This window comes from Neofelis nebulosa, chromosome 1 (assembly GCF_028018385.1).
Source record: "Neofelis nebulosa isolate mNeoNeb1 chromosome 1, mNeoNeb1.pri, whole genome shotgun sequence".
Classification (NCBI taxonomy): domain Eukaryota; kingdom Metazoa; phylum Chordata; class Mammalia; order Carnivora; family Felidae; genus Neofelis; species Neofelis nebulosa.
In genome coordinates this window covers 31,535,717-31,559,497 of record NC_080782.1, presented here as the reverse complement: position 1 = coordinate 31,559,497, position 23,781 = coordinate 31,535,717, and the positions used below count along the sequence as shown (strand labels likewise).

General features: G+C 42.8%; 1 long non-coding RNA gene across 5 annotated transcripts in view; it reads left to right on the top strand.

The window, feature by feature from the left end:
• Positions 1-23,781, top strand: part of LOC131505023 (uncharacterized) — a 232,039-nt gene that overhangs the window by 73,228 nt on the left and 135,030 nt on the right. For 4 of the 5 annotated variants that reach the window (XR_009258243.1, XR_009258242.1, XR_009258246.1 and 1 more), the window contains exons 2-3: positions 9,902-10,121; positions 12,189-12,310. This is a non-coding gene — a long non-coding RNA (uncharacterized LOC131505023). The remainder of the gene's footprint in view (positions 1-9,901; positions 10,122-12,188; positions 12,311-23,781) is intronic. The other variant, XR_009258244.1, reaches the window with a different exon arrangement.

The following is a 23,781-nucleotide window of genomic DNA, read 5'->3' as shown; positions in this document are numbered from 1 at the left end:
GTCCTGGGGTTAAACTGTGGCACCGGCTAAATGGCCAACAGTCGGCAGGCCAATTGCCAAAACAATCAGTTGGATCACTGTGCAATCCAGTTGCCTCGTTAAGACAATCGAAACAATAACAACCAAATCAGATTGACTCTATGGAAATCTAATCAGTTGCCCGACGATCAGATATAATAGCTCTCCAATCAAATTAATTTTATTTTATTTGGTTTATTTAAGCGACATCGGCACAACTTTCATGGGTTTCTGTTCTTTCCTCATACACAACATGACATAATCTTAGCATTTGGAGGGATTCTTAGAGACATCGGTTCTATACTTCTATGGGAGGAAAGGGTAGGCAGTACAGCCACTGGGTAAATGTGGTCTCATTCTGGAGTGTTCAGTGTTATCTTCAGATTTGGAGGGTAATACATGTACATATTTAAACAGGTACAAATGTATCGTGGAATACGTATTAGTCGGGATAGATTAGATTATGCTCCAGTATCAAAAAAACTTCCTATCTCAGTGATTGAAGACAACAAAGCTTATTTCTCATTCCTGCAACAGGTCCCCGAGGGGCACCCCCACGAGGGGCAGCTGGGGCCTGTGTTCCACATTGTCCTCATCCCAGGATCCAGACCCATGGAACGGACTCTCTGTAGAGCTTTGTGTATTGTCTTAGTGGAGGAAAAGACAACGCATAAATCATGAACTAGATCTTGACATGCTCACCTGTCATTTCCTTTCATATACTTCATCGGCCAAAGAGTGTCATATGGAGCCATCCATCTTCAGAGAGGGTCAGGGAGATGCAATTCTGCGGTGTGCCCAGAAGCATTAGAAATATTTGGTGAACAATATTCATGTCTACCACAGAATTGGGTGCAAAGTTCTTACAAATTTTAGGATGAAACATAAGACTTTGAAGAAGTTTCTTGAAACCTATGTGCACACACTAAAACGATTAAATACGAGAATCCTAGAAAATGATGCATGGTTGCCTGAAATGTCTTATTTTTTCTTAAAATATACGACACATAAATACATACATTTTATGAATATTATAGAATATATACATCACATATAAAATATGTAAGTATATATTTGTGCCCTTACCTTGTGATGTTGGTCTAAGGGGATTTCTATGAGAATGGTTTCCTTTACTGGATTTTCTTATTGTCTGATATCCCTGTGTGCCTGGTCTTTGTGAGAATCTAAAGCCACCAGCAAAGCAATCTAAGTGAAAAATCTGTCAAGATGTTTTACAATTCTTCTACTGTTGTCTCTTCCACGTGTTATTTGGAAGCAATTTGCAAATGCAAGTGACTTGCATTTCTTAAATGTTTCAAAAGTTTTTACTTAGCTTTCCAGCATTCACTGTCTATTTTTAAATTTTTTTAAATGCTTATTTATTTTTGAGAAAGAGCACGAGAGGGGGAGGGGCAGAGAGAGGGAGACAGAATCCGAAGCAGGTTCCCAGCTCTGAGCTGTCAGCACAGAACCTGATATGGGGCTCAAACCCACAGACCCCGAGATCATGACCTGAGCCAAAGTCAGATGCTCAACCGAACCACCCAGGCGCCCCTCACTGTCTATGTTTATTTTTTTATTTTATTATTTTATTTTTATTTTTTATTTTTGGGACAGAGAGAGACAGAGCATGAACGGGGGAGGGGCAGAGAGAGAGGGAGACACAGAATCGGAAACAGGCTCCAGGCTCCGAGCCATCAGCCCAGAGCCCGACTCGGGGCTCGAACTCAGGGACCGCGAGATCGTGACCTGGCTGAAGTCGGACGCTTAACCGACTGCGCCACCCAGGCGCCCCTCACTGTCTATGTTTAAATATTTCAAACATACAGATAAAAATCCATCCTTGCATATTTACCGCCTAATCGGTGTAGCTTTCATAGAAACAACAGCTCCATTTCCTTCTGTAGTCATAATCTATGCATTTAAAGAATATTTAATTAAATCATATAATTATAATAAGACAAGGCACACACAGATTTGAGGATGGTACAACTCAAGTGTCAGTAACAGAAATAAAGGACATGCTGGAGAGGACACAGGCCACTGGCCTTAACCATTCCTGCACATCAGATAGTGCATTTTAAATAACAGATTAACAAATGGAGAGTACCTGCTGATGATTAGGAAAGTGATTAGTTAAATGAACTTGTACTAAACTTCAGTGGAAAAGTTTAGGAGTGCTATCCAGGATCTTCATATTGTAATTAATGATCCTAAAACCCACAGGCTGTGAACTACTTAGATTCATTCATTCATTCATTCATTCATTCATTCATTAGTTTATTCATTGGTCCATTCAGAGGCAGTATGGTATAATATAAGAGCATGGATGCTGGCATCAGATTTTATGGGTTTGAATTCCAGTTGTGCTATGTGAGTTATGGCCAATTTCTTTGCTTCTCTTTTTCTCAGTTTCCCCAACTGTAAAATGGAGGAGAACAGGACTTACCTCATAGGGTTGTTGTGACGATTGAATGAAATAATGGGTGTAAGTTATGTAAATGTTAAATTTTTTTTAAGTTTATTAATTTTGAGAGAGAGAGAGCGCAGGGGGGAAGAGCAGAGAGAGGGAGAATCCCAGGCAGGCTCTGCACTGACATGGGGCTTGAACTCATGAACCACGAGATCATGATCTGAGCGGAAATCAAGAGTCAGAGGCTTAACTGACTGAGCCACCCAGGCGCCCTTGGAAATGTTAAGATAAACGCACTCCTTTGACGAGTAGTTGCTGAGCACATACCACCTGGCCTGTATTGCCTTAGCTGTTGGAGAAAGGAAGGTGAACAATCGATAACACAGTTAGCTCTCTTGAGTAGTTGATACTTCTAATGTGAGAAGACCAGTATCACACAGTAGGCTTTGAAACAATTAGATACAACTTGCTTACTTTCTGTGAGGAAGTACAGGGTGGTAGGAATGGGCCTTTCTATATTCTCAGGGATTGGTAGAGTCTGACACATGCTAGGTGCTCAAGAAATTATTTCTGGAATTAATGAATAAATAATGACTTACCCGAAGAATAATTCCCATTTAGTGGATGACAAAGTACTAAAACTAAAGTCATCTAATTTCTAATGTTTCTGAAATAATTTTTTAAGTTTATTTGTTTTGAGAGAGATGGAGTGCAAGCTTGGGAGGGGAAGAAAGAGAGAGAGAGAGAGAGAGAGAGAGAGAGAATCCCAGGCAGGCTCTAGCAGAATCAACACAGAACCTGATGTGGGGCTCGAACTCACAAAGCCGTGGGATCATGACCTGAGATGAAATCAAGAGTCGGTTGCTTAACCGACTGAGCCACCCAGGTACCCACCCCCCCCCCCCCCCCCCACCGCCCAGTGTTTCTAGTTCACTCAGATGCCTTCTGTGAACAGGTTTCCTAAGATGTGAACATAGATGGCTAGGTTCAGAATTCTAACTTCTGTGTCATGATTACCAGCACTTCTATGTTTATCAAGTTAGGAAAAATGCCAATAGAATATCATACATTTGAGCCACTATTTTTATATTCTTCAAGAGGAGTTTCTTTATTGGTAGAGGTTTAGTCTTTTGAAATTTGGTATCTTTTGACTAGCAAGGGATGTGACTGAATTGGTAAATCAGTGCTAAAAAGTAAAATGTTTTATCGCTCCCAAACCTAACCGAACAGACCCACCACTTAGCGCACCTCCGAGGCCGTCTCTAACTTTGATGACAAACACCTGTAGGAACACGTGGGCTCTGCAGCCCTCCCGGGGGCGGGGGACAGGGGTTGGGATGCACCATTCTGGGAGACTCAGGTTCAGCTGAGGGGTTACCACCTGTAAACACCGAACAAAAAGTTTTAAACAGACAGATAGAACTTTTCTCCAGGTATAGTTCGTGTTCCCCTGACTTCTTAGTCTGAAAGGCACTGTGTCCGGTTTAGCATGGTTGATGACAGCTCAAGAAATCTCCCCCGTGGAAATTGTAGAGCATGGGCAGCCCCAAACTGTTTCCGTCTGCTTTTACTGCTCTCACCTGTGAGAGCTTCTCAGCTGTGTAAGTTGGACTTGACCGACAAGGGCCAAACCTGTTTCCGCAGCTATGTTTATAAGAACCCCCTTATCTGCTAAGGGTAAGTGCACTTTCGGACACCGAGGGGCAGTGCTTCGTGTCTAGTTTTCTGTGGGCACCCATGGAGGTAGGTGATTGGCACTATTCAGCTGTTCCGGCTGTTGACAATTCACATGGATAATTAAGCCTTCAAAACTCCATTTCGCTTGTCTCACAGAGTCCCGTGTTGTCCTCTCAAAGTCTGAACCACATCTCTCCTTCCTCGACTTATTCTCTGTATCCTTCTTCCTCAATCCCTCTCTCTTCCCTTCTCACTGCCTCCCTCGCTCCTTCTCCCTCTCAGTGCTTTTCTATTTCTTCTCTTTCTCTCCTTCTGCTCTTCATTCGCCTTTTTCTCTTCCTCCCTCCTTCTGCAACCTTCGCCCGCCTTTGCAAGATCATGCTTCTCTTTCCCCGTCGGCAGAAACCTACATATGTAGCGTCTCATCTTCGTCCGCTGCTGCCCCACAGGTGAAGTCACGGAGTTTCTCTGAGGTGTGCCTCCTACACCTGTCTGCTCTTTAGGACCTCAGATCTGGAGATACAGTGATGCCTGTTTAAGGAATAACTGGCAAGAACTCAACAGCTTGCCGAAGAGCTCTCTTGAAGAGAATGCAGTTGATGGTGTGCAGAAGCCCGCGAGGTTGTAGAATTCCCAACTAGCATCCCAAACTGTTGGGCCGACACAAGGACAATCAGAGAAGCCTGATTTAAAGTCAGCAAAGTAAAAACACAGTATTGGATCTGGGAAGAGTTGATGATAGCTCAACTAAGCATTACAAAGTGGGTTTGAAACTTCCTGTGGGAGCCCTGGGTTGGCCTGTCTTCCCACTCCGTGGACTGTGTGCCAGCAAATACATCTCCTTTTCATTTGTCAGCATCCTGCTTCTTGTTAGAGACTGGGATTCCCAGCAGTGGGAGAGACCAGCGCTATGCACATCCTGTGCTCCCGCACCGTCTCTGCACACGTGCTTCGGAGATGCCGCTTGTTGTCCCAGCTACCTGGGCGGTGGCTGGGTCCGTTGCAGGGGCAGGTGGTGCCCGAGGACAAGTCCCTGTCTTTCCCTGAGGCAGCTCCCCCATGATGTCTCCCTCCCCTCCCCCCCCCCCCCCCATATTCTTTGTTTTGGACCATTTCCTTTCTCCCTGAGCTTGCCTGGGCGACCACCCCTTTCATAGAACCAAATAGTTAAGCTTTAGGGGGTTCTGTTCCTCTTGCAGGGGAGTGGTACTGGGGGAGCCAGCTGGGAGGGACATGAAGGAATGCTGGAAATGATCTCTATTTTGGTCTGAGTGGTAGTTAAGTGAGGGTGTGCATATGTAAATAGTCATTGAGCTATACATTTAAGATTGTACACTTCAATGCGTGTAGGTTATGCCATAAAACAAAAAGTAGAGGAAATCTAGAACTGGCAGATCTGGGTTTGAATCCCCTTAGGGTTGTGTGACCTCTGACTCTTGCCAAGCCTACATTTACCCCTGTAAACAAACATAGATACGGTACCTGTCACATTGGTAGCTGAGCACATGATGGGAAATAAAACACACTCAGCAGCATGTAAAGTGCTTGGTACAGGATTAGTGCTCAATAATGGATTGCAAGTATCATCATGGTTGGAGAAAATTATTCTCCGAACATGATAACACATGCAAACGTTTTGGGTTAACACCTCTCCCCACATGTTGGAGCATCTGAACACCATCTTTCAAGGCCTTAACTCAAAGGTGAGACTACAAGTGGGAATTTTAGGCACCGAGGCAGGCTAACAGAAGAAAATTCTTGGGCAAGGAGCCCAAACGTGCTCTTTAAACCACACCAGCAGGGCAGCCCCAGTCACCTGGCCGGACCGCACAGGCCTTACCTGTGTATCACACCCATTACAGCCACATGTCTTGAGTCCTGGAGGCAAATTCTGATGAATTCATTTCTGGCAAATAAACTCCACTCATATGCAAAATGTAAACGTCTGATCTATGCACCCTGACACCAATGCTGAGAAACGCAGCTATGACTGATAGCGTTATTTCCGCTCAGCCCTGGAAAATCGGAGCCTTCCTGATTCTTTTTCTGCCATTATTAAAATCTGTTTTACTATGACCAGGAAATGGAGGAGACCCCTGATATTTATTGCTGACCTCTACTTTGCTTGAAACTACTTAGACATCCATAGAACTACAGAGTTCTAGAGCCCTGGGAAGTCTTTAGCGTTAGCTTCATCGCTTTACAGATGAAGCAGGAGGAGAAGCAACTTGCACGAAGTTCATTCATCTTCAATAAGGATTTATTCAGTGACCGTGTGCCAGGATTTGCGGTAGAGACCGGATTACATAAGCTGGCATGGAAAATTTCTTCTAGCTGCCTTCCAGAGCTCTCCCAAGCCAGACTGTAACTCAGATCAGTGCTGCCTGAGATGCATTGGTGCTTCGGTAGAACAGTAATCTAGACTCCAGGCTAAGTTAAATCATCAAGGGAGAAGCGGGGTCACTGCCAGCTGGCATTGCAGACCACACAGGCTTTTTTGTACACAGGTAAGTGTCTATGGCCTGAGCGGGGTAGGGGGACGCCCTCTTCACGGTTGCTTCCCTGCCTCCCTCTCATCACAGAGCTCTTTGGGGCATCGCCTTTGTTTCTTGACTTCCTGAGGTTTAGGTTACTCTGTATAGTCATTCCATTTGGAGGTCACCCACCTAAATGTGCCAGAAAGAGAAACGGAACACACAAGGGGACCAGCCCTAGTCTCCAAACTCCCTGCACCATGGCCCTGAAGCATTGACTGTGGGGCATTAAACCTCATGCCTTTAGACAAGTAACCTAAGCTAGTGAAGGGCAGGTACACGGCACCAGCATGTCAAGGGCTGTGGCAAACCGGAGAGAATGCATGCTGCCTAGAGGGACAGTCTGTCACCACTCGCTCAGAAGGCTTTTCCATGGAAATTACAGACTCAGCATTGTCACATCTTCAGATTTTTCAAGATAAGTCAGGAATTTTGATGTTTCCCAGGTTTTTGAAATCATCCTGTGGATCAAACAAAAACCAGTAGTTGGCTTCTGGGACAGGCAGGAGGCAAAAGAAGAGGACCCTGGAAAACCTAATATGGAGTTCAGACTTGATCCTACAATGCAGGGATGCAAAATGGTACAGCCCATTTGGAACACAGCTTGGTAGTTACTTATAAAGTCAAATACCCGTTTGTCACATAGCCCAGAAATGCCACTCCCAGGTATTTAAAAATATATTCTCTTGGGGCACCTGGGTGGCCCAGTTTGTTAAGCATTTGACTCTTGTTTTGGGCTCAGGTCATGATCTTGTGGTTCATGGGTTTGAGCCCTGTGTTGGGCTCTGCCCTGGAGGTGTGGAGCCTGCTTGGGATTCTCTCTCTTTCACTCCCTCTCTGCCTTTCCCTGTTCGTTCTCTCCTTCTCTCTCTCTCTCTCTATCTCAAAATAAATAAACTTTAAAAAATATTCTCTTGATATTTCTGTCTCCCCAGGGATGTAAATAGGAATTACATAGTCTGAGAATTCAACTGATTTCAAGTTTCTTCTGCAGCCAAGCACTAGTGAAAGAGGGGAACACTGTTTTCAAAAGTTTATATTATGATGCCCATTTTGTTAAGACTTCTTTATTGTTATATGATTGGTGGATCTAAGAGTCTTTGAATTGCTTTTCTGTATTATACCTGGTTTATTATTCCATATCCCTAAAAGAAAAACAAGCATTTCCCACACTTTGCAAGTAATTTTAGGAATTGTCCTATGGTTAGAAAAGACAAACAAAGCTTAAGCTTCTGAATATTAAAACTGAATGTTGGAAAACAGCTTGAGGTAATTTGATTGCTTAAATTTAATCGATGACTTACTTTAATTACAGTGTTCTCCTTTTAAAAATCAGTGTGACTGAGAAGGACTGCATTTAAGGCAGCCCAGAGAGGTGGCCAGCTCTCTTACTTCTGTAGCACGATATGAATGACGATGGTCCTATCGACTCAGGCTCCAAAGCTGAGGGCAGAGGGTGCTAGAGTATCAGTAAGACTTGCTAAGAACTTGGAACGAGTTTTGCCACCTATAGCATATCACCCACCCTCACCTACACACAAAAAAGGCAATAGCAATGCTGTGAGCTTAGTGAGAGAGGATTCCCCTGAGCAGAATATTTCCGCCCCTCTTCCTACTCAAATCGAGTGTGTGATAGGAGCTGGGAAAGGGTTGAAGATATGAGATGTTGACTACTCACCTCCAAACTAGTAGCTTACATAACTACAGAAACCCAAGATGGCCGTGGATTCAGAGGGAACTCTCAGGGAAGTTTGACAAGTATTGTCTAGAGTTGGCAGGGCACAGAGCCTGCAAAGTCTGAAGGGGAAATATTGATAGACTTGTCCCCAGTGTAGGGTGAAGAGAGAGGCCAAAGGGACAGCAAATAACACTTCCATCTGTTGCAGGCAGGGGTGGGTGTCACCCTGTCCTCTGTGGGTCAGGGAGGACACCTCAGATGAAAGCCAGGCTCTGGTTGCCTTGAAAGGACCCCACCCAAAGGGTCTGCCCATGGGGACCAGACAAACCGGCAGAGACTGATGGGTCAGCTGTCCTATAGGAGCTAAGGGGATCGTGAGTGGTCAGCCAGGGGATATTACTCTCTTCAGGGAGATGTCTCCAGCAAGGAGGTCTCCAAAAATCAACAAAAGTGATGTAAGAAAGAAAAGGCCGTGGTTTGTCAAGTAGTGGACGCCATGACCATATTGCTCCAATGCTGGTCAAATACAGCTTTTTGCCTCTCTGCCCCTCCTCCCTCTCCTTGCCCTAGTTCTGGAGTAGTTAGAAGCAGCAGAGTAAGTTGAGGCGAGGGTGTTTTAGGGTAAGTGAGGAACTGGTCCATACCCACCTCCCTTCCTTAATTCAAGTATTTGAGTTCAGGTCAGGCCTGAACGGGGGAGGAGGTGCGCTTTGAAAATATATGGGAGATTGCAGTTTTGTGTTAGATGAACTGGACTTTTTAATATTTGAAAATGAGAAATCCTTGATATCTGACCGACTGAAAAAGATAAGGGGTCTGTCTGAGGTACCACCAAGCTATGAGGAAGAGAGATCCAGCAGAGGCAGTGGGTGGGATAAAACCGAGTTTGTTCCATTACGCTCTAGCCCCTCAATAGTTCACTTATCTGAGCAAGGATTCCAGAGAAAGGTGTCTTTGCGCACTGCATGCGGTCTTGGTACTCGGCGTGTAAAAATAGTCACTTTATTTCTGTAACACACCTGAACTGACCTCTATCTTTGATAACCCGATCTAGCCTATCTCTGGAGTTGAAGAGCTCCTGTCTTCTGCTCACTCTGCAGAGATTTTGATGGGAAGAGCTGTGTAGATAGTCAGCTTAAGAATATAGAATCCAGAGGGGCATGCTTGAATGTAGGATATGCATTTTCTAGTCAGCGAGCAAATCACTTAACCTTTTTAAGCCTCAGTTCCTAACTCTGTAAAATAATAGTGATGCTTGACCATGAATCTCACAGAATTGCTATGAGGAGTGAATCAGAGAGTGGACAGGTTAGATTTATGTGGACTGGACTCTGGAATGAGTTCCTAAAATGACCCCAGTTTCAGGAGCTGCAGAAGCTTTGACGCTAAGTGACTGACGTATCCCAGAGGGCACCCCATGGTTGATGAACTATTTTTCTTCCCTTTATTGAATATCGCAAGGTAAAGTCTGTGGTAGAATAGGTCAAAATATCGGTTATGACTTAATTAGCTTAAATATGTGTCTATATGACATTTAGGTTAGTATGATGATTATCCCTATGGGCTTATTTGTTTTTATAGCTATGCACACTTTTCATTCTTGAGAACCCCAAGGAACAAAATGTTATTGGCATCCTCTCCAGCAACAAAGAACAGCTGCATCTGTTTGGGACATTTCCCAGGCCGCTCCTTCCTCCATGTGTGAAGGATACCGTTGATCTGTCGACCCAGCCCTGAAGAGGGAGCTTGGATTCTCACCAGCCTCCTTTGCCAGCACTCATGCAGCTGCTGGGTATGCCAGGTGGGTACTCTACTGGGTTTTACAACCCACGGCGGTGGCCCTAGGTGAAGGGAGCTCCACCTGCCCTGGGCCTTTCCTCTAAAGGACACAGGGGTGACACGGAGCCACAGTGGAGGGAAGTCCTGGAATATCCCTGCTTCTACAAGCACTGATCTCATTCTGACAACCGCCGCCATATATAAAAGGATCAGACTGTTAAAGCTGGAAGAGTCTTCAGAGAGTTGAGTGGGTCTCCACTCTGGCTGCCTGCTAGAATCTCCTGAGGAGATTTTGAAAAAACTTGATGCCCTACTCAGCCTCGATTCTGATACTCTGATTTAATTGAATTGGAACAGGGTTCTGGCAGTTGGTGCTTTATAGACTCTCTCCAGGGTTGAGAACCATTAACGTCAGGACTAGAACCACTGTCTCAATTCTTCATTCAGATAATTGAAGATAACATGGCTTTGGACTTAGACATCTTTGAATTTTGAATTCTGCCTCGTTTACTCATTAATGAAGGCCTTGAACAAACTCTTGAAATTCTCAATTTCCTTGCTCATAAAGGGGAAAAATAACACTCAGAACGTTTTGGGAGAAATTAAGTGTGAAGGCTTATGTCTGTTTTCTGCACTCATTGTAAGCAACTTGAAGATAGAGACCATCTGATAATAAAAATAACATTTAATTGAGCAACTCCTATTTGTCAGACATGGCAAGTACAACATTTAAATTATCTCACTTAAGACTCACAAAACAACTGTATATAAGTTAAAGAACAATTTCATGCAATGAAGCAAATAAGACAAAGATAAGTTAACTGTGTATGCCCAGGATCTCACAGGCTACAGCAAAGCCAGGGTTTGAACTCAGATCTTTCTGACTCCAGAGTTTGTTGTCTTAATCAATGCACTATAATCTGTAATATCTCCCTAGCCTGCACTAAGTGTTGTTTCCCTTTCCTGTAGCACAGTGCCTGCCACATGGAAGGTATTCAATAAATATGCAATAAATGGATAAAAATTAAAATATGTAAATGAGTAAGTACCTAGCTCATGGTAGATAATCAGTTAATGTTATTACTCTGTTGATCAGTCTTCTCTGCTAACACTATCAGATAAAAAGGTTTTACCTTCGACAGAAGCTATAAGCAATAAGAAAAATTATAATGTGCCTTCTGTTATTGCCATGACAAAATGAGAAAGGAGACTAGCAACAGATCAATCCCATTCTTTCATATACTGTTAGGCAGGATATGATTTTAACTTGGAGCATGTTGATAGCTCAGATCAGAAAAGCAAACATCAATTCACGTGAGTTTTAGAGTCCCATTAATCCTCCAAATTGTTATTTGGACACTAGCTGTCAGCGTATTTTATGTAGTTCCTACATGTATTCTGAACACAGCTGTGCTAAAACTCTGAGGGCTTATTTTAACACATGAAAGCAGCTTGGAATAGTCGGAAATGCATGATATGTGGAGTCAGCAAGCCTGAGTTCAGGTTTTGGCCATCCACTTACCAGCTGTGAAGCTTTAAGCAAGCATCTCAAATGAAATATTCATGCCCTAGAGGTTTGGGACATTATGCTGGAAGGTCTCAGAGATTCAGGATAAACACAATGCATTCATTCATTTATTAAGCAAATATTTATTGAATGCCAGGCATTGTATTTCAAGTGAAATGAACAGGACAGATAAGGTCCCCGTTCTCACGAAGCCTTAGATTCTTCAGAAAGACATCATTTCAGAAACAGATTAATTTTATTAAAAAAAAAAAAAAAGATAACGTGAAGTTATTTTTTAAAGGCCTGGGAACAAATTTATTTTGAAAGGCTTGGAAATGGATTATTATTAGTTGCCTACCCAGAATCCACTTTCCCCTTCCTAATGGCCTACTGTTTTCAATTAGGTTTCTACTGTTGTCATGCACCATCCATGAGATGGGCACTGGTTGGCTTAGCCAAATATACTAAACTCCTATTGGTTTGGAGGTAGCCATGGAATCTCAACAGTCCAATCAGTGCTGATCTTGGGGCTCTGGCATGCAATCATGGTACCAAAGTTGTTTTAATTGCTTTTCCTCTCAGAACCAGAGGATAAAGATGGAAAGACAAGAACTGCTGGGGCCATTTTGCTGCTAGGATGGAAAGAGCTCAAGGAGGAAGCCAATGCGAAGAGAAGTGTGCAGCTAAGTGGATCCCAGTCTGAGGTGAGCTATCTCTGAGGTTTGCCTCATCACCGAATTTCAATTTATAAAAGCTAATAGATCCCTTCATTGCTTATGGTGATTTGAGCAAACTCTTCTGTTTCTTGCACCAGAGAATTCATAACTGATACAGAAATTTCATTCCAGGAGTGGGGTACAGTAAAATACAAACCCTAAAATGTGGATTTGGCTGAGCAGAGGTGATGAGGTAAGCAGCAGTGACCTGTTGAGAGTCAGGCCTGAACCTACAAGGCACATAAGGGGAAATAGTAGGAAATATCCAGGGTTTTTGATTACAGAAAGGTCCTACAATACAGAAAAATCTGACGTGTCACCTGAGTGGCTCAGTTGGGTGAGAGTCTGACTCTTGATTTTGGCTCAGGTCATGATCCCAGGGTCGTGGGATTGAACCCAGCATTGGGCTCTGTGCTGTGTGTCGAGCCTACTTAAGATTCTCTCTCCCTCTCTCTCTTTCTCTCTCTCTCCCTCTACCCCTCTCCCCTGCTTGCATGCTCACTCACTCTCTCTCTCCCCCTCTAAAAATAAATAAATAAATAACATAATAAAAAATAAAGAAATGACCTTAAGATGAAGTGACCCATCTGAAGGCAGAGAAGGAAGGGTATATGATTTTGCTTAGAAATTCCCTTTTTGGGTATGGACTGAAATCAAGATGACTAAAATCTAGCAGCGTTGCAAAGACCAAATACTCTACTCCAAGTGAAGTAAAGATAGGAGGTAAGACTAGGGCAAAAGACAAGCCTGACTCTTTAGACCACTCCCCAAAGCTTCCTACAAAACAGTATTCACCTGACAAGGCAAATAAGAGCAGCTATGATGGAACAAATCATTCCACCGCAAGTTATGGTCAGAAACTGTCCAGAAGCAGAAGCCAACCCAAAAGTAGCAGCCATTACACTAAGGCTTTAGGGGATGGTCATACAACAAAGGCTAATTGTTAGACAGTCTAAAGTCCTAGACTTAAATACAATGACTAGAGGCAGGCTGTCTGTTTATGGTTCTTAGCCTATGTCAAAATCTCTTGACGATAACTGAATTTGTAAAGGAGTTATATTGCCAAAGAAATCCCAATCCTGGACAACCACAGTCCATGACTGTTCAACTCCTAAGACACTCTCAGGCTCTTTGAAGTTACACACAGAAAAGGGGATGCTAAAATTATGTAGCTCCTAGAAAGGGAAACATCTCTAGCTATTTCAGTGAACAAAAAGCCTCCAGGAGAAGAAAACCAGAGGCTGCCAAATTGATTAATCTATTCCTCTACTGTCAGTGCATTTTCAGACGATGAGGCTGAGAAGAAAAAAGCAAACCCTTTGTACAGCATTTCTAAGCCAGAGTTCTGAGATTCACCCTGATTAGACAATTTAAGTCATGTTCACCTTCAAGTCACATAGTCACCCCAGGAGAATTATGTCTTATGTGTATTGTTGTTCAGGATGTGTCTGTGTTCATGTGTGTGTATGTTTTCCCAATTCTCCTCTTTTATAATAGAGATTTCTTCCACTGTGGTCATCCCTGGTCTTTCTCTGCTGTTATGTACTGGATTTGTTGGTGATTGATAAATCTGTCTTATGCATGCTTTAACCAACCATGAAGAGCGACATCCAGACTGAAAGAAGTCCTGGACTTGGAACTGGATGCAGTAATGAATGATACTTGGATTGTCTATTTTGGGGGATGGAATGATTGTACTTTACGTAGATGTGGATGGACGCTTTTAAAAATGCATGTATGGGAAGATAGATGTATATAGGTGTTGTGTAGTAAAAAGGGTAGACTGTCTAAAACCACCTAACATGTAAACTAGGATTGAGCAAATAATTTAAAATGGTATGGAAAATGAGAGCCAAGCTTCTCACGGTCAGGGAAAGGAGTTATAAATAAGGAAAAGGGGAAGGCTAGAATGAACTTGGTCACGTTGGAATCAAATTGGAGGTCATCACCATGAACTTGTAATTTTTAATATGTAGATGCATATGACAATAGACCGAGATATCTATCTGCAGAGAAAGCCTAGAAGCCATGACACTCAGTACCAATGGGCACACTAATTGCCCAGATCTTGGTTTCTGGTTACCATTCTCTAACGGAAATTACTAGGGTTCCTTGGAGAAATGGCTGGTTCTAGGTCTGAGGCAGAGAAAATGCAGCATGGGCATGCAGTGTCTTGTGCTGCCAGAAGTAAGGAAGTACGAAAACAGAAACGATGGGGATATGTCAAAAGGATATAGGAGCCTACTTGAAGGGGTACCTAATGATCAAATCTGGGACAACTTGAACAACAAAATAAATAATGCTAAGAATAGATTATAACCCATAGAATAAAATGAGAATCCACAAACTATACTTACATATACAAACAAATGAGAGAGAAGAAAAGTAAATAGAATTCCACTAATAAACATAGAAAGAGTAATGAAATTAGAAAATCACCATTTGGGGGCGCCTGGGTGGCTCAGTCGGTTAAGCGTCCGACTTCAGCTCAGGTCATGATCTCACGGTCCGTGAGTTCAAGCCCCACGTTCGGGCTCTGTGCTGACAGCTCAGGGTCCAGAGCCTGTTTCAGATTCTGTGTTTCCCTCTCTCTCTGCCCCTCCCCCATTCATGCTCTGTCTTTCTCTGTCTCAAAAATAAATAAACGTTAAAAAAAAAAGAAAAAAAAAAAAGAAAATCACCATTTGGCAAACACCACAGTAGTAATTGTTTCAGACATAAGTCATTAATAAATGCTAACATTAGTAAACAGAAGTATGAGGAATAGGATATTTACATAATGTCAAAGTATCTTTCCAAAAGCTTATGATTAATTCCAATGGGAAAAATAGTAAGCTTATAATAGAGAAACATGACAAGCCCCAGCTTCATTTAGTGATTTAATTTTCCTTACTGTAATGGTCCAAGTCACTATCATATGTCTCTGGTTAGAACACACTCAGATAGATGCAGCATCACTCTGTGTTATTTGTTCAAAAAATATATAAACTGAATTTAAATAATGAGCAACCATCAGGTGAATCCAAACTGAGGGCCATTCTATAAAATAATTGACCAGCACTCTTTAAAAATGTCAGGGTCATGAAAGGCAATGAAAGACAAAGAGAAACTATGCCAGATTAAAGGAAACCAAGGAGACACAATAACCAAATGCAAAGTGTGATCCTGGATTAGGTCTTGAACCTGAAGAGAGAGAGAGAGAGAGAGAGAGAGAGAGAGAGAGAGAGAGAGAGAGAGAAAGGAAGGAAGGAAGGAAGGAAGGAAGGAAGGAAGGAAGGAAGGAAGGAAGGAAGGAAGGAAGGAATAAAAGAAAGGAAAGAATGAAAAGAAAGGAGAAAGAAAGAAAGAAAGAAAGAAAGAAAGAAAGAAAGAAAGAAAGACAGACAGACATTAGTGGAACAGTCGGTGATATTCAAATAAGGTCTGTAGATTAATAACAGTATTGTAGTAAACTTCCTGATATTGATCTTTGTACAGAAGTTATGTTGGATGTTAACATCTGGAGAACCTGGGTAAAGAACATACAGGAAGTCTTTGTACTAAACTTATAACATACTTGCACATGAAATCACTTCAAAATGAAAAGTTTAACACTCTTTAAATTACATTTTAAAACTTGAAAAAATCCTCAGCCTTTAAAATGTTTCCACGGTCCCCACTTCTTTAAAATCTTTCCTGATCCCTAAACTATCATAGTTTCATACTTATGTTCTTGTCTATATCCTAATAGTTTCTGTTATGACTCAGAGGCCCGTAGACCAGCAGCCTGTCAGCTAAATTGGGCTCCAATCCTTTTAGGTTTGGCCAGCACAAAAATCTTCTCATCCCTGAAAATTTGATTTGTCACAGCTCCCAACTACTCTTTATTGTCTCAGACATCAGGCTAGCTCTATTCATTTATTCATTTAGATTCCGTTTTTTCTTTTTTCTTTTTTTTTTTTAGTAGTAGTAGTTTAAACATTTCTACCAAAATCTTGAAGTTTTGTGTAACAGATTAAGCAAAAATATATTTTCATAGATAACTTGACTTCAGGCTGTTTGAATAATCACGTTTGCTGATTCACTGGGTCTGAGTTAATGTTCGCCTGACTTTTATTACATGATGAAAATAAATGCTATTTCATTTTTGACTCAGAAATAGCCATTAGTCACCAAATTCTGAACACTGCTGTTTGAGTTTAATGGCAGTTTAAATCAATCGCCAAATACATGAAAATGAGGAGGTTCAGAGAGATTTTGCATTTATTACTCATTTCTCAGAAACCTGATGGATTCTTGGTTTAGAGATTACATCATCTCTTCCAGAGTCTTCCTCCACCCCATAATCCAATCACCTGGGACGTTTTTAAAGTAGTGATGTTTAGATGCTACTCTCAGAGATTCAGATTGAATTCTTGTGCAGTAGGACATAGAGTTTCTTTTTCTTTCTTTCTTTTTCTGGGTTTCCCAGGTGATTCTAATGTCTTGAGAACCACTTGTTCTCAACGACTGATCTTGTTTTGAGAACTACTGATCTTCCATGGTTGTGTTTGAGGGGAGCGAGGACCTGTTGTCCTAGGGAAAGGGTATTCTAGAACTTTGGTAACTTGACAGAGTTTACCCCTTTCAATACTCCTTCATATGTAGGGCAGCTCACTGAGAAGAAAGTATACATTAACATGTCCTGGGGAGCTTGTTAAGCATGCAGATTCCAGGGTCACACCTCACATATTCTGATTCAGTGTTTACTGCACACCACACGAATTAGCTGTTAGCTGCTCCATTGAAAGAAGACCTAGAACTCTCTGGGTTCAAAGCTTTATTTCTGAATTAACTTGTTCTGACCCATTCATTTCTCCCACTACTTTGCTTCTTCTTAATCCCACCAACTTCCAAAAGTACCGCTCATCCTCCAGTTTTCATCTTCACTTTTCCCATTATTAGACTTAACTTCTGGCATTTTCTTCTTCTTGGCCCCTCATTAACCATCGTTATGGCCTCCCCCTGTGAATCTGCATTAGTTTGTCTTGGGAAACTGCCCACACACGTAGGCCTGTTCTTCCCAGAGATTTCTCTGCTTCAGAGTCACCTCTCCCACCTTCCATAAGCTAGATTTGCCCCTATTTGAGTTTCACTGTATTTGCTGGTTAAAAAGCCACCTTAAAACTTGATGGCTTAACACCACTACCATAATTCTATAGGATAGCTGGATGTTTCTTCTAGTCTGGACCAGCTGGGCCAGAGTGGGACTCGTTCTCATCTTTGAGACCTCACCTGGAATGGGTGGGACAGCTTGAGGCCTGTCTCCACGTGATCTCTCATTCTCCACTAGGTCTCTGGGCTTCTCTGTATGGTAGTGGAAGGCCTCCATGGAAAGAGCAAGAAAGGGCAAGCCCCACTAAGCAAGTGTTTCTTCAAGCCTCTGCTTGCATTACCTCTGTTTGTGTCCCACAGACCAAAGTAAGTCACACGGCCAAGCCCAGAGTCAATATGGGAAGTGGCTACCTAAAGGCATGAATCACTGGTGCCCACTACTCCAAAAGTAGACCACAACCTTTTTCCTAATTCCAATTATTCACTCTCCTGTCATGTGCAAAATATACTCCCTCCCTCTGAGCACCCCTACAAATCTCATTTACCTGTAGCCTTAGGCTCCAAGGCCCGAGTCCTGTGATTTCTATCAAGTCCAAATGAGGGTGAATTCCTTGGCTGTGGTTCCTTTGGATTCAGACACCTGTAAGTGGAAGAGACAAATTACATGCTCTGCGAACACTCAACAAACAATGAAAGATAGGGCCAGGACAATTGCAGTAAATACTTCCCTTCAAAACGGGAATTAAGGGAAGATACACAGCAGGCACAGAATTCATAAGAATTCTGGAATCCCGCCAGGCACGTGTTGCCAGGTCTTTCTGTTCTGAGAGCAGGACCCAGTCCTGTCCCTGGGAGTCCCTTCCTGATCCATTATTCCCCATCGTTTTTGGTGTCTCCCTCCTGGTTCTTGGCTTTGCCTTCCTCTTTTGCTTAAGAAATAGTCTGTGTTGGCTTCTGAGTAGCTTTCTGAGACAACTTCTTACTAAACAAAACAAAAACAAAAACAAAAACAAAAAAGATTGGGGGCCCCCAAAGATCATTTTCCAGTTTGTGAAATTTTAGCTCTTTTACTCCAAGCTGGCTATATATTTTGTTGTTGTAGTTTGTTTGCTTTTAATTAAGAGTTTTGGGTTTTTTTTAGAATTGTTTTGGGTTCACAGCAAAATTGAGGGGAAAGTACAGAAATTTCTCATCAACCCTCTTCCTCTACACATGCACAGCCCTTCTGTTGTCAACATCCTCCACCAGAGTAGTACATGTGTTACTACTGATGAACCTGCATTGACACATCATCATCGTCCAAGGTCCATAGTTTACGTTACGGTTCAGTCTCAATGTTGTACATTCTCTGGTTTGGGGCAAATGTATAACGATACATACCATCATTATAGGCTCAGACAGAGTATTTTCAGCTCCCTGAAGAATCTCTGTGTTTTGCCTATTCATCCCCACCAAACCCTGGCAACCACCGATCTGTTTATTGTCGTCTTAGATTTTCCAGAATGTATCGTCTCTTTTTTCAGTACAACTCTCTTTAAAATGCCATACGTGTTCTATTATTGTCACTTCAGTTGACTACATACTCCAAAACCACATCCATAAATTCTTTTTGAGACTGGCGTCTCTCTTCTTTGGGCATGTCTGGCTGCTGTGAAGCAATCCCACTAAGATTGTTAGAAGTTCTTTTGTCTACCTGAGATGTTCCCCTGGAAACCATCTTGTAAAACCCGAAACTCAAAATTCAAGAACAAATAAGTTTCAAAACAAAACAAAAGAATAGGAAGGGATTGTTTCTGCAAGGGTAGCAACATAGAAAAAGACCAGGAATTTGCAAGGAACGGATCTGGGACATACAGTTCTCACTGGACACTGTAGAGAGAGATAAGTTGAACCTGTTTAAAGGCACAGGACTGGGAAAACGGCCACAATTTGGCAGCTGTTGTCCTAATGTTTATTCGGTTTCCTGAAGTATTTTTTTACGTAAGATATTGTATGTTTTCAAGTTATTGCATGGTATTTGTCATATATTATTTTAAATGGCTGGATGGTTCTCCATCAAATTAGTATGTCATCCTTTACCATTTACCTGTAGCATCTTATTTGGGCAGTTTGGGTTTTCTGCTATTAAAATAGCTCTGCCGTCATCATTTTTATACATTTTTACCTTTTAAAAACAGTTTTTAAGTTTATTTATTTATTTTGAGGAGGAGAGAACATGAGCAGGGTAGAGGCAAAGAGAGAGGGGAGAGAGAGAACCCCAAGCGGGCTCCACACTGTCAACACAGAGCCCAATTTGGGGCTCGAACTCATGAACTGTGAGATTGTGACCTGTGCCAAAATCAAGTCAGAGGCTTAACCAACTGAGCCACCCAGGTGCCCCTATACATTTTTTACTTTTGAGTTAATTGATTGTGATGCATTTTCCAACCTTTTAGGAATTGGACCACTGGGTAGTGGTATAAAAACATATCTGAAGTGGCCATTGTTTTCTAGAAGAATTGTACCAGTTTATTACACTGTCATTAGCTTACTTGTTTCCCTGAAGACTTATTATCATTTTTATCGGTTTTCTTTTTTTTTTAGAATTTAGCAGACAAAATGGCATCTCATGTCTTTAATTTCTATTTCTTTAACTTCTAAGTAGACAACCGTCTTTCCTTTTGTTCAATTACTCGAACTAATCTGTGTGTGTGTGTGTGTGTGTGTGTGTGTGTGTGTGTGTGTGTGTGTGTTGTGTCCTCCAATTATAGAGTGTAAAATTAACGTTAAGTTTGGCTGAAGACAAAAACAAAAAAAATTTTGAACAATCGAAAATTTAACAGTGGCTTTTTTCTTACCCACATGACAGAAGTCCGGGGGCAGACCAGTGCTGTCTGGCGCTCCAAGCTGTCAGGGACCGGGGCTCAGTAGATCTTACTGCTCTGCATTCCTCAGGATGAGCTCTTACCACATGATTTGCATTCCCGTTGGCAGGAAGGAGATGGGGGTGGGGTGGGATAAGCCACTTCCCTTGAAGGACATTTTCTAGAAGGTGCACACCACTCCTGTGTATATCGCATTGGTCAGCACTTAGTTTTATTTCTAAGGAAGACAGAGGGACAAGAGCTATCGTGTTGACCAGCAGCCTCTGCCACACACGGCAAATGTCCACCTCCACCATCTGGGCTGAGTGAGTTACAGCTCTGGGGGGCAGAGATGGTGTAGTTCAGCAGGAGGAGGAAACGTGGAAAGAGTCCCAGGACTCAGGCTGGCCCAGAGATGGCTGTGTGGGGGTGCGAAGATGCCACACGTGGGAAGTCGGGTTCTGTGTGGTCCCGGCCCCTTCCCAGGCTGAAGTCTTAGCCTTCTCTAATGGACCTTTCAAATGGACCCCAGATTCTCATCATTTTTCAGGGTCCTGCTCACATCTCAACTCCTCCAGCAGCTTTCCCTAACCAGCCCAAGAACTTAGTACTCATTTGAACTGAGACACCAAGACGGGTCTTGTTATCATCTCTGTATGTGTAGTTGACTCAAAGGGATTACAAATTTATGAAGAGTAGGCATAGCACCTTATGTCTTTCAGTGGCCAGCACCCTCTACCTATCTACCCTTCCACATTTTCCTTATCTCAGTTTAGGAATCCCTCCTCTCAAATATCCTGTTTTTAGGGAATCAAGGTTCCTAAATTTGGTGAACACAGTTTGCTCAAAAATTTATCCGGTGTCTATTTACACAGTTGGCTTTCATGTTCTTCTAGTTGGTAAACAAACTATACAGCACTAGGATAAGAACATTTGGAACTTCATCATATGATGTTTTGTTTGGTTGTGTTGTGTTGATTCCACAGATCTGCTTGAGAGATAGAGCAGAGTTATCAAAGAATATATTCCTGAAAATCGCTGCATGTGGCTTGAAGCTGTATATCAGGGAAATGTTAAGTGTGTGACAAATTGGAGGATGGTGTGTGGTAATCAAGGTGTAACCGTCTGTTTCATAAAAGGGGCATATGCACTCTTTTAGTCACAAATCTGTAATATGTATCGAGCGCCTGCTACCTACAAGGCACTATGTCACGTAACGTGGGGTCAGATCTATGGGAAACTCAGGATGAATCAGACCAGGATTCTGCCCTCAAGAAGTTTTTCACTTTGTAGGTGAAACACACACATGTAAGTGTAACTTTGTGCTTTGGCTTTTTTTGTTTTGTTTTTTTTGAGTGAGAAAGGAAGAAAGAAAGAAAGAAAGAAAGAGAGAGAGAGAGAGAGAGAGAGAGAGAGAGAGAAAGAAAGAAAGAAAGAAAGAAAGAAAGAAAGAAAGAAAGAAAGAAAGAAAGAAAGAAAGAAAGAACGAGCGTGGGAGGGGCAGAGGGAGAGGGAGAAAGAATCTTAAGCAGGCTCTACGCAGCATGGAGCCCAATGTGGGACTCAATCTCGTGACCATGAGATCATGGCCTGAGGGGAAATCAAGAGTCAGACACTTAACCCACTGATCCACCCAGGCGCCCCTACATGTAACCTTTTAATTATCCCTTGACCTGTTGAAGTGTGGAAGCGACCCCATGTACAGACAGAAAACCTGTATCAAGCACAAACAGGCAAGAGTAGAGTGGCTCAAAGTAGCCCTTGACTCTGCCCTGGGGATACCTGTCAGTCTGTGATCAGTTACCTCAGATGGGGCCCAAGAATACTCCTGCCCTCTTTCTGGGTTCCTCTTCCAGAGTCTTTTTTTTTTTTTTTTTGCTTTTTCCCCCTCTGCCCTTCCTCTGGGCCCTTCTACTTTGGTTTCTGCTTGTACTGAGGCAGAGGCATGGAAAAGCATCTTTCCTGGTCTAGCTTCAGAGTGTATCATTCATTCATTCAACAACCATCTGACCGAATATTTTCTTAAAAATCTTTAACTTCCTCTTGCCAATATGGACAAATAGCATTACCCCAGTGTGTTACTGTGCTAATAGAGATTCTGCTTTTCTTACCAAGAATCATCTACATTATCTGCTTTAAAAAAAAAGTTTTTTAATGTTTATTTTTGAGAGAGAGAGAGAGAGGCAGACTGCAGGCAGGGGAGGGACAGAGAGAGAGGGAGAGACAGAATCAGAAGCAGGCTCCAAACTGTCAGCACAGAGCCTGACACAGGGCTTGAACCCATGAACTGTGAGTTCATGACCTGAACCGAAGTCAGATGCTTAACCGGCTGAGCCACCCGGGTGCCCCTACATTATCTGCTTTTAGATCCTACCTTGATATGAAACAGAGCTCTAAGGAGACAAAGTTTGGTTGGGGAGAACCCTTTCCTCCCATGGGGAAGCAATGGGGTCATAAGGAGGAGCAGAAAGTAAGATAGGGATAGATGTCAAGATCAAGAGGACAGTATAAACCCAGGTAGGGTGGCAGGCATCCTTGGGGTGGGGGCGGAATTTGCATGGGTGTATAGGGCTGAAATTCAGGAGGTGTTGATAATGTCTCTTGTTAGGTGCTACTCGTCACGTTAATTATTTTGTGTTTTGGCTCTTACCATTTGAGAAGGGGTAGAAGTAAAAGGTATGAAAGGTGGGAGAGGCTTGTTGAGGGCCTAGGCTAGGAAGCTGAAAGGCAGTGTGGAGCCAAGAACAAGTGTGGCCTTGGAATCAGGTAAAAGGAGCACCCGCGTTCACATTTCCTCTCTATCAGGTATTGACTGTGTGGGTTTGGGAAAACTAGTGATTTCTCATGTGTAAAATGAGGATAATAGTAGTAACATCATACCTAATACACAGGAATGTCTTGCTTCTCCCCAGAAGTCACTAAACATTTGAAGCAGACCGTGCTGTAATACGTACGGCTAATGGCCTTCTGACTCAGGCTACACACTGCAACTGGACAAAACTCTAAATGAATGAATTCTTATTTTATAGCTACACAAGTATTCAATAGATCACTCATCTGGATTCAGTGATCCATTTCTAGAAAGTTCTTGACGGCTCTTGGGTTGTCCGGCTGAGGCTGGAAGAAGGAGGAACCCCTGGATTTCTGAGTCCAGGAAACCGCAGGGGATGCAGGTGCTTGGGCATTCCTCTTCAGCGGTTACCACCGAGAGAGGCCCCTCAGCCTAAAAATACCTGCCAGGGAGCCAGGTGGGGAAGGGAAGAAACCGTGTGGAAGGCGCTATTGGAGGGGTTTCAGAAAAAAGACGACAGGATGCGCAGGAAATCCTGTTTTGCTTAGAGACGTGGCCTAAGGCCAGTTCCTTTCCCTCTCCCTTCATCCAGGAAGATAGAACTCGAAATTAGGAGGCACCACCTTCCTCCTGCCCCCGTTCTCAGTCCTGTTCTTCTGCTCTGCCGTGGCACTCCTCCAGTGACAGGAACGGTGCAGGGAGAGGAGGGGCAATGGGGACACCAGCAGGGTTCTTAGGTTCTCTTGTTCAGC